This window comes from Strongylocentrotus purpuratus, unplaced genomic scaffold (genome assembly GCF_000002235.5).
Source record: "Strongylocentrotus purpuratus isolate Spur 01 unplaced genomic scaffold, Spur_5.0 spur5_scaffold_4, whole genome shotgun sequence".
In the NCBI taxonomy this organism is placed as follows: domain Eukaryota; kingdom Metazoa; phylum Echinodermata; class Echinoidea; order Camarodonta; family Strongylocentrotidae; genus Strongylocentrotus; species Strongylocentrotus purpuratus.
The window spans coordinates 32,335,102-32,348,033 of record NW_022145610.1 but is presented as its reverse complement, the minus strand read 5'-3'; positions in this window follow the sequence as shown (position 1 = coordinate 32,348,033).

Below are 12,932 nucleotides of genomic sequence, written 5' to 3'. Positions count from 1 at the left end.
TCGAAAACGGTACAACGGATCGTCTGCTTTCTCTAATTATTTAAGGAAACGTCCTAGCTTCTGCGCTTCACGCTAAAGTAAGGAAACTGAATTCAGACAATAATTAGGGCTTATTAAGAGTCGAAAACGGTACAACGAATCGTCTTCTTTCTCTAATAATTTAATGTAACGTCAAAACTTTTCGCGCTTCGCGCGGGAGGAGGGAAACTTCATTCAGACAAGGATTAACAGTCGAGCACGGTTCAACGAATCGTCTACTTCTCTAATAATTTAATGAAACATTAAAACTTCCGCGCTTTGCGCGGGAGGGGGTGAACTGAACTCAGATAAGGATTGAGAGTCGAGAACTGTACACCGAATCGTCTGCGTTTTCTCATAATTTAATGAAACGTCAAAGCTTCCGCGCGGGACAAACTGAATTCAGACAAGGATTAACAGTCGAGAACGGTACAGCAAATCGTCTTCTTTTTATAATAGTTTAATGAAACGTCAAAACTACCGCGCCTCGCGAGGGGGAGGGAAACTTCATTCAGACCAGGATTAAGAATCGAGCACGGTTCAACGAATCGTCTACTTTCTCTAATAATTTAATGAAACGTCAAAGCTTTCGCGCTTCGCGCGGGAGGGGCGGGGGAAACTTCATTCAGACAAGGATTAACAGTCGAGAATGGTACAATATATCGTCTTCTTTTCCTAACAATTTAAAGAAACGTCTAAGCTTCCGCGCTTCGCGCGGGAGGCCTATCACCCACACCCCCATAATGAGCGCGCTCTTTAAGTGATTCGCTTGCTCACTACCGCCCCTGCCTAAAATATATAGCTATGATGCTGACCAAGTTGACGAAATAATTTGTAAATTTATGTCGTCGAGGAAAATGACCATTTGCGCAAACGCAAGTACTATAGATAGTCCATATAGGAAAAACAATTTAGCCTTAGGCCCCGGGTTAATTGGGTTAAATGTGTAGATATTGGGACATCCAATTTTGTCGGTAATTGGTTGCTAGTTTTGTCGGTAATCGTTGGCCTCTACACCCCCCCCCCCCCCCCCCCCACTGAAAAAGGTCTAGCGATGCCCCTGCTCGTATCCTAGTTTACAATTCTACCAATTGTGATCATTTCAAAATTACAGGATAAACCTGTGTTTTTATCTAACTAACTAGTGAATCTCTCTCTTATAGTTACGCACGTTCCCATGTATATTATAATATCTTTTTACATATTTCAATTTTTTTTTTTTTTTTTTTTTTTAGTCATGTATAATTGGTAAATTTTACTGTTTGTCTCTTTAAAGGAAACTTTGTAATTTAATCTGAAATTTATAAACGCTTTCCCTTTGTCGTCTTACATTCATCATTCATCATCATTCTTCTTCTCCACGTCTTCACAGTTCCATCTGTTCCATTCTTCCCCTACCACTCCCTCTCTATCTCTTCTGCATTTCTTCCTTCTTCTTTTTTTCTAACTTAACCCTCTCTCGTTAAATTGTTCTCTCCCTGACACTTTCTCTTTCTTTCAGTATTGTTTGATTATGTTTCTATGATAAATCCTCATATATTGTGTGTGACTGTTGAATTACATTATGTTGTAGCATTATGGATAGGCATTCAATTTGCATTTTATTTTGGTCCAAAATCAAACAAATCTTCAATATTTACTTGTCATAAACTCAATTGATCAGCCTCAATTTTTAAAATATGAATATTCCTCACTTAAAAATAATAACAAAAATAATAATAATGACGAATCTATTATATTTGTGTCGTTAATTTGTTTGTAAGTATGAAATAATATGTAATAAGTTGTGATCTATTTTACTGTGTATTATTTGTTCTTGTCTATATCTAAGTTTTGTTTAAATGCTTTTTAAAGGGACTTGGTAACATTGTTCAGATGAGAGATAGTGGTGCTAAGGTAATGACTTCAATGCTAGATGTACAATTAAAGATAATCTGAAAATTTGAATGAAAACGGACCATTACTCATGGTTTTGGGAAAAACTGATCTGATTGATTCCTTAATTCTTCCAACTATATTATTACAATTTTATTACAATTTTAGGTAATTGTAAATCGTCACAAAGCAATAAAATGGCTCTACATTCCATTCCAGACATTAAAGTGTTGACAGATTTTTTATAGCCTGTTATATGTCTTTTTTTCATGGAAAAACGGTTGGGAAAATTCAAAAATGGTTGGGAGAATTTACTGTTAATCACTGTTAGAGGGTGTCATACATCGACGCCTTCAAAGAAAACCATAGATATCTTCGTGGTTTGAGAATTTTTTTTCAGGATTTTCTGCATGTCAGAGGGTTAGTACAGTAGAAGGAATATAGTAAGTAAAATGTTATACAAAAATTAAGCAATTTTTTCATCAACCTTCAACAATGTTACCGAGTCACTTTAAAACTGAACTTGTAAAACTTGCAATGTAATTTAGCTTTCGGGCTACCATTTTCCAGTAGTTCTCATAAAACCATTCTATCTAGCTGTCTACCTTCCTACTATCCTCAAAATGTCTCACCTGCTCACAAACTTTTCCAATGTCCGTCACTCCTTTTTATCACTACCGTACCCCCAATGGAGGCGCGGTGGTGTGTGTGCGTATGTGCGTGTGCGTGTGCGTGTGCGTGTGTGTGTGATTCTAAATATTTGTTTGGGTGGGGGAGGTGGCAGTTGTTTCATTCGTGTTTATTTTGTGCCGTCTTCCCTTTTGTAAATTTTCGAACAGAAAAAATGTCTCCGCGGGGATTTTTTCAAGGTTCGCAAATAAACTTCGCATTTATGGTTACGTTGCAAAATTGATGTTTGGCCACTCCTGATATGAAGCCAAATCATAAGCAGCACCGGGAGCAACATTTTGTAACACGAGTGCTCTATATGAGAAACAAAGTACTAGGATGTGATATACTTACTATGTTTATTACAGTAGTTGCATAATTCCCTATGTAATTCAAAATGTTCATCATAAAAACACTGTCCACCACTTTCCAGGAACTTGGCGCCGAGGTTAGGTCTGGTATAGTCTCATTTTCAGAACTCGTTTGTCTACTCTAACTAGTGACAAGAACCATTGGAAATGTCAGATATTAAAGATAAACTTGAGTTCTGGTAAAAAAGAGAAATGAATTCTCACAGAATCTAACGAAACTTACACTGAATGTTCAAGATTACAAATAAATGTCATGTGCCAAACAATTTTGGAAGAAAATGTATACTGGCTGAGTAATGAGCATAGAAAGATAAGGAAATCAGGGTAGTACTAGCCCCGACACCATGTGTGTTGTCCCATATACATCTTTTTGTGTAAGTGATTGTTACTTTACCAAGACTCTGCCAAATTTATGATGATTTTGATGACTCCAGAACCTTGCATTACACACCATTACTTACATGCTATATGATCAACTTTTCTGATCCATTCCACACCTTTTCTTTCACAATGCAATCGCATTACCAGAACTCAAGTTTATCTTTAACCCATAGCAATTTATTGTCACATTTTAGCGACTTTAAAAACATTATTATCTTTTAATCCACTATTCTTTTAATCTGAAAAACAAATTGTTCATGTGCAGAAAGTGCAAAAATTGCTCTTAAATTGGTTTCCTTTGTGTTGCATGACATTGTGCCGTTCATGAATAAGAACGAGTTAATCGAAAATTATCATGGATGTCTCTAAATTGGCAACGAAGAGTGAAATTAATAATCCCTGTTTACGTATACAAATTGGCAATTTTTATGATTTGTTTTAAAATTGTCATTTACACGTCTTTAGTTGATATTAATATTTCTCAACTATTAAAAAGTGAGAAATATAAATAATTTGTGCCATTTTGAGGAGGAAAGGCTATTTCATTTAGCCCTTTAGAAAACTCTGAACTTCTGTGAGGTGCTTGACCAAATCAAACAATATCTTTACTCTTAAAGATTAAATGTTTGACATATGTCAATGTCTGTTTCCTAACCGGTCAATAAAAAGCTGAAAATATGATTTAAAAATACTTTCTCTTACTGGACACGCCACATATCATCCTCTTTGGCAGCACTCCGTTTATAGATGATGTGAGGCTGAACTGCATCTTCGCTACGTCTCTTTATCATCTTCGTATTGTGCTCTTTGAGAGGTCCTATGTACAGCATCTGATCTGATACTGACAGTATTCCTCTCTGACAATGAAAGTTAAAACATCTTCCTACTTGGTAAGCTTATAGGATTGACTCCGACAATAAAACAATATTATTAAACAATAAACATTTTGAATTTACTGTAGGTTGATAAGCAAAGCCTACATTCTGAACATATTAGATGCTCCTGTTTTATTCTGCCCTATGACTATTTACTAAGGCGGGTGAGATGGGTGCAAAGGAGCAACGTCCACCGTTTAGGTTTTTATTGCGAATGGTCAAGGACTCGATCTCTGTTTTGTTTTTGTTTTTTATTTTGTATGTACTCTGTTTTGTTTCTTTTGTTTTTGGGTACTATATAATATTAATTGGCTTCATTAACTTTAAAACAATTTCATCCGACTGTAATATTATTTATGCATCAACAGGATATGGCTGACCATACACTCCATGTTAAGATATGTTCACTCAATGTAAGTCTAGGAGATAGATTAAAAAGAAGATGCATGTTTGATAGGTTTAGAAACATGCAATTTGATATTTTTATTTTGCAAGAAACACATAGGCCCGAATTCACAAAGGAGGTTAGTCGGCTAACCTAGGTTTATGCGCGTCATATGACGCGTTTCTTGCAGCGCAGGAGTAGGCCTATGTATTTTTGTATTAAATCAAATAGTAATTTGAAAATATCCTCAATCCACAGAGATGGTCAAGGGCGAATTCTTTCATTAAATGTAATGCATGATAATACACATTTTAATGTTGTATATGGTCCCAAAAGCGACGATTGTAATGTATTTAATAAATTACATGATATGTTAGGAACTTATGGATCCGAGCCTTTTATTATTGGGGGAGGCTGGAACACGGTACAAAACCCTTTTCTAAATAGACACCCAACTTCAAAACAATATCACCCTAAATGCTATGATTGCCTTGAAATTTAAAAAAAGGATTATGATTTGATTGATATCTGGTGTGTTGAAAACCCATGCAAGATTCAATATACTTGGCAATCTAATTGTTCTCAGAGTAGAATCGATTATTTTCTTATTTTTAGTAGTCTACGGGAGTTTGTTAATGAATGTGATATTAATTTTGGCTATCGCAGTGACCATTCAGGTATAAATATTGAAATCATCCGCTCAGTTCCTAAAAGGAGACCTGGTTTTTGGAAACCTAATTCTTCTATTTTGATTAAATTTTGATTTGATTTGATTTATTGGTTTCTGCATCTTTTTTCTTTTTTTTCATCATACATTTTCATGAACATAATATGGTTTGATACAATATTTTAAGTGTATATAATTTTTTACAGATAATAAACGAATTTAAACAAATATATTGAATGCATAATTAACTTACATTAGATGCAGAAGGGCTACAAAAATTTATAAGCAAAGTAGCTTGACGTGCCCACAGCCTTCAACTTAGATACAACAATAACAAATAAAAATAGAAAAGAGTGACTTGCAGAGAAGAAAGGGAAAGGGGAGAGAAGGAGCGTTGGTAATAATACAATAAATCTCATACATCTGCTGATTGAATGCAGGTTCAATCATGAATGGCTAAACGATGCTAGGTCATGGACGATTACACATCATTGTTGAATATACAGTCAATGTACACACGAACATGAATACAGTACAATTTCAGACGACAGGATCAATATTTACACAATAACATAGTTTTAACTGCCTTCTTAAAATAATACAATGTCCTAAAGATTTCTTATTACAATGGGCAGAGGGTTCCAGATGTCTGGGCCGGCGTGTCTTATGGATTTGAGAGCCAATGCGGTTTTTGGAGTTCTTAAATGGAATTTTTCAGTTTGCCTTGTAGGGTAAGAGTGGATGGTTTTATTCAAATTAAACAATGGGGGAAAGTATGAAGGTAGTAGACTATTTTGTAAACGTAACATGAAAGTGCTATTTGTAGAATATTTATATCATCAGCTTTTACAGTTTTTAGTTTTGAAAACAAGGGATTGGTGTGGTCGCGATAGGAAGAATCAGTACATAATTATACGCATTGCTTTCTTTTGTAACAGTAAAATGGAGTCAACGTTGCTTTTCGAATTTGCCCATATAATGTTACAATATGAAATATAAGGCAGTATTAATGAATTATATAACATAAACAAGATATGTGAAGGGACATAATATTTCAATTTACAGAGAATGCCAATAATACGTGAAATAGTATTAGAAATATATTGCACATGATTATTCCATCTCAGATGTTTATTGATCAAAACACCAAGGAATTTTGTGCTATCCTTTTTTTCCAATAATTCACCATCCAAAGTAATTTCAATGTCAGGAATATCGTTATTTTTTCTCTGTTCTGAAAGAATATATAGTTGTTTATTAAGAGACAGTTTATTACTTTGATAATTTTGGTAACTCAGCGTTAATATTTCTTAAAAGGATCTGAAAATCTGAATTGAAACAAAATGCTATTTTGACTGGAGGTGGTGGAGGGTGGACGATTACATCTTGGAAAAAAGTCTTTAGTAACTGCATGTTTAAATGAGAGCGGGGAGGTTTGGTCGATGGTTGCTTGTTGCTCCATGTCTTTACAGTCGAGTCCTTGGGAAATATGAGTTGGCATAAACGTCCGAGTTGGTGTGGCGAATTTCAAATTGGTTGGAGTGTCCTCGTCTACGTCTGTCTGGCTTAGGGTTGGTGCTAAATGCTAATGGATGACCTAAAAAGGTGACCTTACCCCCACCCCAAAAGGAACAAAATGTCGATCCGGCAAATTTTCAAATTTTAAGACCCCCCCCCCCCCCCCCCCCCCCCCCCAAAGGAAAAAAAAATGTCCTCTTAGAAAAATATCCGCGAACTTTGGTCACCCCTTTATACATCATGTGAGTTTCACCAAAATTTTGAAAGCTTTATATTATTAATCATAACTGTGATTAAATTATGATAAAACATCGATAATTCTCGGTTTCGTTTTTTTCTGGGACGCACTGTATAGATAATAATGTATGATCGAATCTCTTGGGTTAAGCTAAACCTCATTTGTGAATTCGGCCTGGCCATTGTGATTATAAGCGCGTTTATTTTTGGCGCGCGTCTCAATTTTTGATTACGCGCATTGACATTTCAAGCAAATGCAGCTAAGTACCTTTGCGCTTGCGCTCACAAAGCATGAAATTAAATTTTGAGTGAATTTCATAAATTAAAATTTAGAGCTGACTGGATCATTGATATATTTAAGCTGAATAACAAAAAAGATTGTTGAATTAACAAAATAAGGTTTTAAAAGGAGAAAATGAGCAGACCAAACAGTACAACTCCAAGTGTGGAGGGAGCTGAATCATTTGAGGAGATAACGAAAGAGGTAGGACTAAACATTACCAAGTCCGTTTTGTGCCCGAACGAACACGTTGTTGTTGTGTATCCGGACAGTTGATTTAAAAGTAAAGCAGTAGGCCTAGATCTAGGCCTAATCTAAAAAAGTTTATAGATCTAAGCAGAATTTCGTGAATCTTCTGAAAAGTACAATTATATATTACTTACTTACTTGGGTGTACTGCATGTAGAGAAAAATCCTGCGTACGCCACTGACTGGAAGCTTAGGTTATTTGTCCCTCTTTACTGTTGCATCCCGTCTCAAGTAGAGTCTATGGTTCAAACTTAATTGGATTGTTTCTCCAATACCTTTCTAGGGATGACTTGAATTCGTTAGATATAGTGCTATTTTATGAACACTTTCTGTGAAATCAAACGAGAAGAGTTTGTGAAGTGTCTGGACACCAACCCCCCCCCCCCCTTTTTTTTTTTTTAGATGCAGCGCGCACGAACGATCGGACATCGAATTTTTAGATCGCGATATCTCCGAAATCCTTCGACGATAACATTTCTAGTTGAACCAATCTGTAGTGAAAAAACGTTGCCGTCCATTTGGTAATAGATCTCTAATTGAAATAAATGAATTTGTGTAGAATACGAGGAATCGTAGTTCGAATATCACATGTTGTAATATGTTCTAAAATGTCCGCGAACTTTGGTCACCCCTTCATACTAGATCTAGGCCTATTTATTAGATTATTTTATGCGACATGTTGACGTGTCCTAAAAAGTTGAGACGGATAGTTTCAAACGTTAAATTGAACAAGTTTGCATGCTATATTAATTTTCATGATACTTATAAAACAAATTTTGAATAATATAATGATTGAGAAATAAAGATCTAAGTATTGGTAAATGCTATTCGATGCATGCTTTTTATGAAATCAGACCAAAAACGTGACAGCTTTATATTTGTTATGGGTACGGACCGGCCCGGACGCGTTATTTTTTTATGCGGCACAGATTGGGGCTTTTTTTTAAAAGGGGTCTTGATTTACAGACTAATACTGGTCGTGTGCGTACTAGACAGTATAAGTAGTAGAGGTCTCTTTTTAATAGTGTTACATTTAATCCACTACCGCATGGAAAATTATTACATCAACAATTAAAATCAAATTGGAAATCTGAAGAGGAGGCAGCACGTCAATAAGGAGAACATCACAATAATTAGTCAATAAAACTTAACTAATAGTTCGCGATGGATATACAAACTTCTTCGCAGCGCTAATGCGCTAGCTATAAACATGACTAGTCTCACGTACGTGCAGACACTATTCAGAAGGGAAAGAACGTACTTCCCATAGGTTTAACACGCGCCATGCCCCAATCTGTGCCGCATAATTATCGGCGCCATCCATCGATTACGATGATTTCCCCCAGGCTGTGTGTGAGGGCGCCTTGCTCTCACTTCTGCTGCTCTACGTTTCTGTGATTCTGAAACTTGCCCGGTGTGTGAGATAAAGATTTACCTTGACCTTTGTTATTGGCGAAGTGCAAGGTTATGGGGGATTAATGTGCTCGTTACTCATTATTTGTTAGTCATTTAATGTTAGAGCTGGTTGGAATTAATATCACGAAGTTTCGGTGTCAATTTATAGAGTTAATGATATATAATGTGTCTTATGTTTAATAGTATGGACTTTCCTGTCAGGTCTAATATCTATACTCGGGTAAGCCTATCATTTCACTCTCTTTTCTTAATCAGTGGCGAATGAGCAAATTACACACCAGAAGCGGATCTAGAGGGGGGGTTGGGGGGGTTGCAACCCCCCCCCCAAAAAAAAAAAATCCGGGGACCATTTTTTTAAATCTTATCTTTTTTTTAAAACTTGTAATTTTATTTTATTCTATTTCTATGTATTTATTTCATTTATTATTATTATTATTATTATTATTATTATTATTATTATTATTATTATTATTTCTTTTTGGGGGGAGGGGGGGGGGGGTTGGGCGAACAAATGTCACAGAGTCCCTTGCCCCCCCCCCCCCATCAGCTTTTTTGAGGACACGGGCCACCGCCGAAGTGACAAGCTTGGCCAGCGTTGCCGATTCTCATCCCCAAAATCCCCACATTAAAAAAAAAAAAAAAAAAAAAAGGGAAAAAAAAAAAAAAAAAAAGAAAGAAAAAGAACGCACGCTGGAGAGAAACCCTTTCAAGTGCAAATATTGTGAGAAGATATTCAACTCATCTGGTAACTTAACCAAACACATGATAACTCTGGATATAACTGTGTATTTAACTGTTACTTGATTTAAAAAGACGTTATCATGCACTGCTTTTTATGGTCTCCATTGTGTTAATAGATGCCAGGAAAACATCACTTACGGGGTTCAAATAAACACCCCAAAAAAATCGGCTCGCCGCTTCGCGGCTCGTGGACGATGCTCTGCATCGTTATTATTGGTCAACCCCCCCTAAGCAAAAAGCTAGATCCGCCCCTCACACTGAGTCGTTTAGAGCATGCATGGACCTACTAGTAGGTCCATGTTTAGAGGGTGACAGTGGTCGAAAACATCATCTTGATGTGAATATGCCTTCCAACCCCCCCCCCCCCCCACCCCGCCTCTCCCTCACTCTCTCATTAGCATAATATTCCTTCTAACATTGCTAGGACATCTATCTCGAGTCCAACGAGTACGAATCTGTCAGTCCCGAAAACCCAGCTGGATCTTACCAGCATTCCCGAGACCGTATGCACAACGACAATGACTTTGGGACATCGACGACGGAGGAAAGCTCGATGCCGTCTACGCAAGATATGATGGACGAGCTACTGGGCGACATCAATGCTATGATCGAATCAGCGAGCAGTATCGTCGAGGCGGCACGACAGGTATACATATATATCAGTGATTTTTTTCCTTCTACCTCCTCCTCTTTTTCTTCTTCTTCTTCCTCTTTTTCTTATTCTTCTTTTTATTCTTCTACTACTTCTTCTTATTTTCTTCTTCTTTTTCGTTGTCGTCATCGCTATCTCCTCTTCTTCGTTTTCTTCTTCTTTTTCGTTGTCGTCATCGCTATCTCCTCTTCTTTGTCTTCTCATTCTTACTTTCTTTAACTTCTTTATTCTCCTTCTTATTTCTCTTCTTTTTCTACATCTCTCCTACCATTTTCTTTTCTCCCTATTGCTCTTAGTGCCCACGCACTATCAACCTTATGTAATTCTTTACATTTTCATAATCGACGTGAATTTGCTTGGCGCCATTTATTTTAGTTGTGAACGTCAGCCCCCGCAAACAGTTTCGAAAAAAAAAATATTCTAAGCAAATTTCAAAGCCTTGTCCTTCCCCAAGTATTCACCCTAGTATTTATGAAGTGACGGATCTCGAAACTCTCTGACAAGCAACGGAAAATACATTTTAGGGGATGGGGCTTATACTACTAACCCCTTATAGGCAAATTATAGGATAGGGGCAATCGCAGAAACTTTGACCAACATTTCATTTTCGTATAATTCATGGACTACCGATCTAAATGACATTGATTATGATGTTGTCATTTTTCACTTAGGAAACAAACGTTGCTTGTGAACAATTGTAACCATGACAACCAACTTGATACCCCTTCTATCCCATTGGTTTTGTTCATGTTTGTTTTGTTCTTCATTTTGGAAACCCCGTGCAGATCCGTTACATCGTGCAGCATTCCGTGGAGTGTGTAGATCTCGAGCGACCGGGTATCAGCCAGCTGGGGTTGATCGGGACCATCAAGGATCTCCGACGAGAGACCGTTCGGGCGGTGGTCGACGCAGACCGCGCTCATCTCCGCTTCACCAAGGTTCTCACTGAGTTCTGCCAGCTGCGGCGCTGCCTTAAACGGCTCGGCGTCTTATCATCGACGGAAAGCTAACGCGTGCGTTACAACCACGATGGGATGAGAAGCCATGGCGAGGATACGGGGTTATGATGACGACGCAATGATTCGCACGGCATCAAGAACTAAAATCGATGTAAAATCGACAAATCACGACCCCGGATCACGATCCATTCAATCTTTTGACAATGGGCAATCATATTCATCCATACAATAAAAACCCCTTATCATGCATGGCTACTTTCTTAAAACAGAAAATCCAGTGGAAATCCACTCACATTAGGGATCACCTTGTTTGTGAGTCGCATCAAGTAGGCCTACGTGAGAAATTCTCTCTTTTTAAAATTTATGTTATGACCGCAACTTTAGTATGATAGCATCTTCCTTGGGTTTATAGCCTTTTGGTTTAAAACCACCCCTCTACTATTCACATGGTCTAAATATCATCATCAATAGTGATCTGGCAGTTTATGACAGGTTCAGTGACCCATTCAAAATGCTATATCAAGTGTTTCTCCAAGATTCTCTCCAAGTTCCTCGGTCTTGAGCCAACCGTTTCATCGTTTCATACCCTGTTGCTCCACATTGTATGATTACATCGTCTAGAAAGCCTTTACGTGGTATTCCCGTCTTCTTCTTTCCATGAATGCGACCTTCTAAATATCATTTAGTCTAATATAATATTAATAATCTTTAAATGATTGATATGCATTACAAATGGTAGACGAAATGGGCATTAGACAAACTGGAAATTACAGTAACTGGTCATTATACTAAATGAAAAATAGACCAAATGGGCACTAGACTAATTGGAGATCAGACAAAATGGATATAAGACCAAATAGCTATAATTAGCCTTATGAATGGTTATTACATATATCTAGAGATTAAGTAACCCAATGCCGAATCAAGCAGAAATATTGATGATATAAATAATTTGCACAACCTTAACCCCCCCCCCCCCCCCTCCTCCTCCCCCTCCCAAAGGAAAAAAGAAGTGTTGAATCAGTAGTAGGGAATCCCGGTCTAGTTGTTACACGGTAAGTCGTTGAACAAGCAATTCCTCAGGCACTCTACAAGCGAGAGGGAGCTATATAGGCTCTTCGGTGGTGCACGAGATGACGGAGGCAGGTCACTCCGGTCTCATTGATTTTTTGATCAGTTCAATGATTTGATTTTGTACTAAAGGGCACATGTGATAATCCATTCAGTAATATGTATCAGTTTGGGTCGAGTGTCTTTAGATAGGTGTATAACAGTGCCCAATTTTCAAGTGCTTTTATCCCTTGCAAGTTTATAGTTATCAAAAAAACCTGTTGAGGTAATTACATCGTCACAACTTACCTCATTTCAAACATAATATACTCACTCGCACACACAAACACACACCACAAACGAAATAGCTTTTTCCCCCTCAAAATCAGGTGTGTGCGTTTTTGTGTGTAAACACGATACCGCTGTTTGGTCTTATAATGTAAATGTTTTATGTGATTCTTGTTATTTTTTCTGCTATTTCTTTTTATCAATAAAAATTTTTAAAAAAAAGTCTATTGCAATATTTAGATGTACACGAACCCATTCACATGATTAACCTAAATATTCCTACATGGTGTGAATCTTCTGT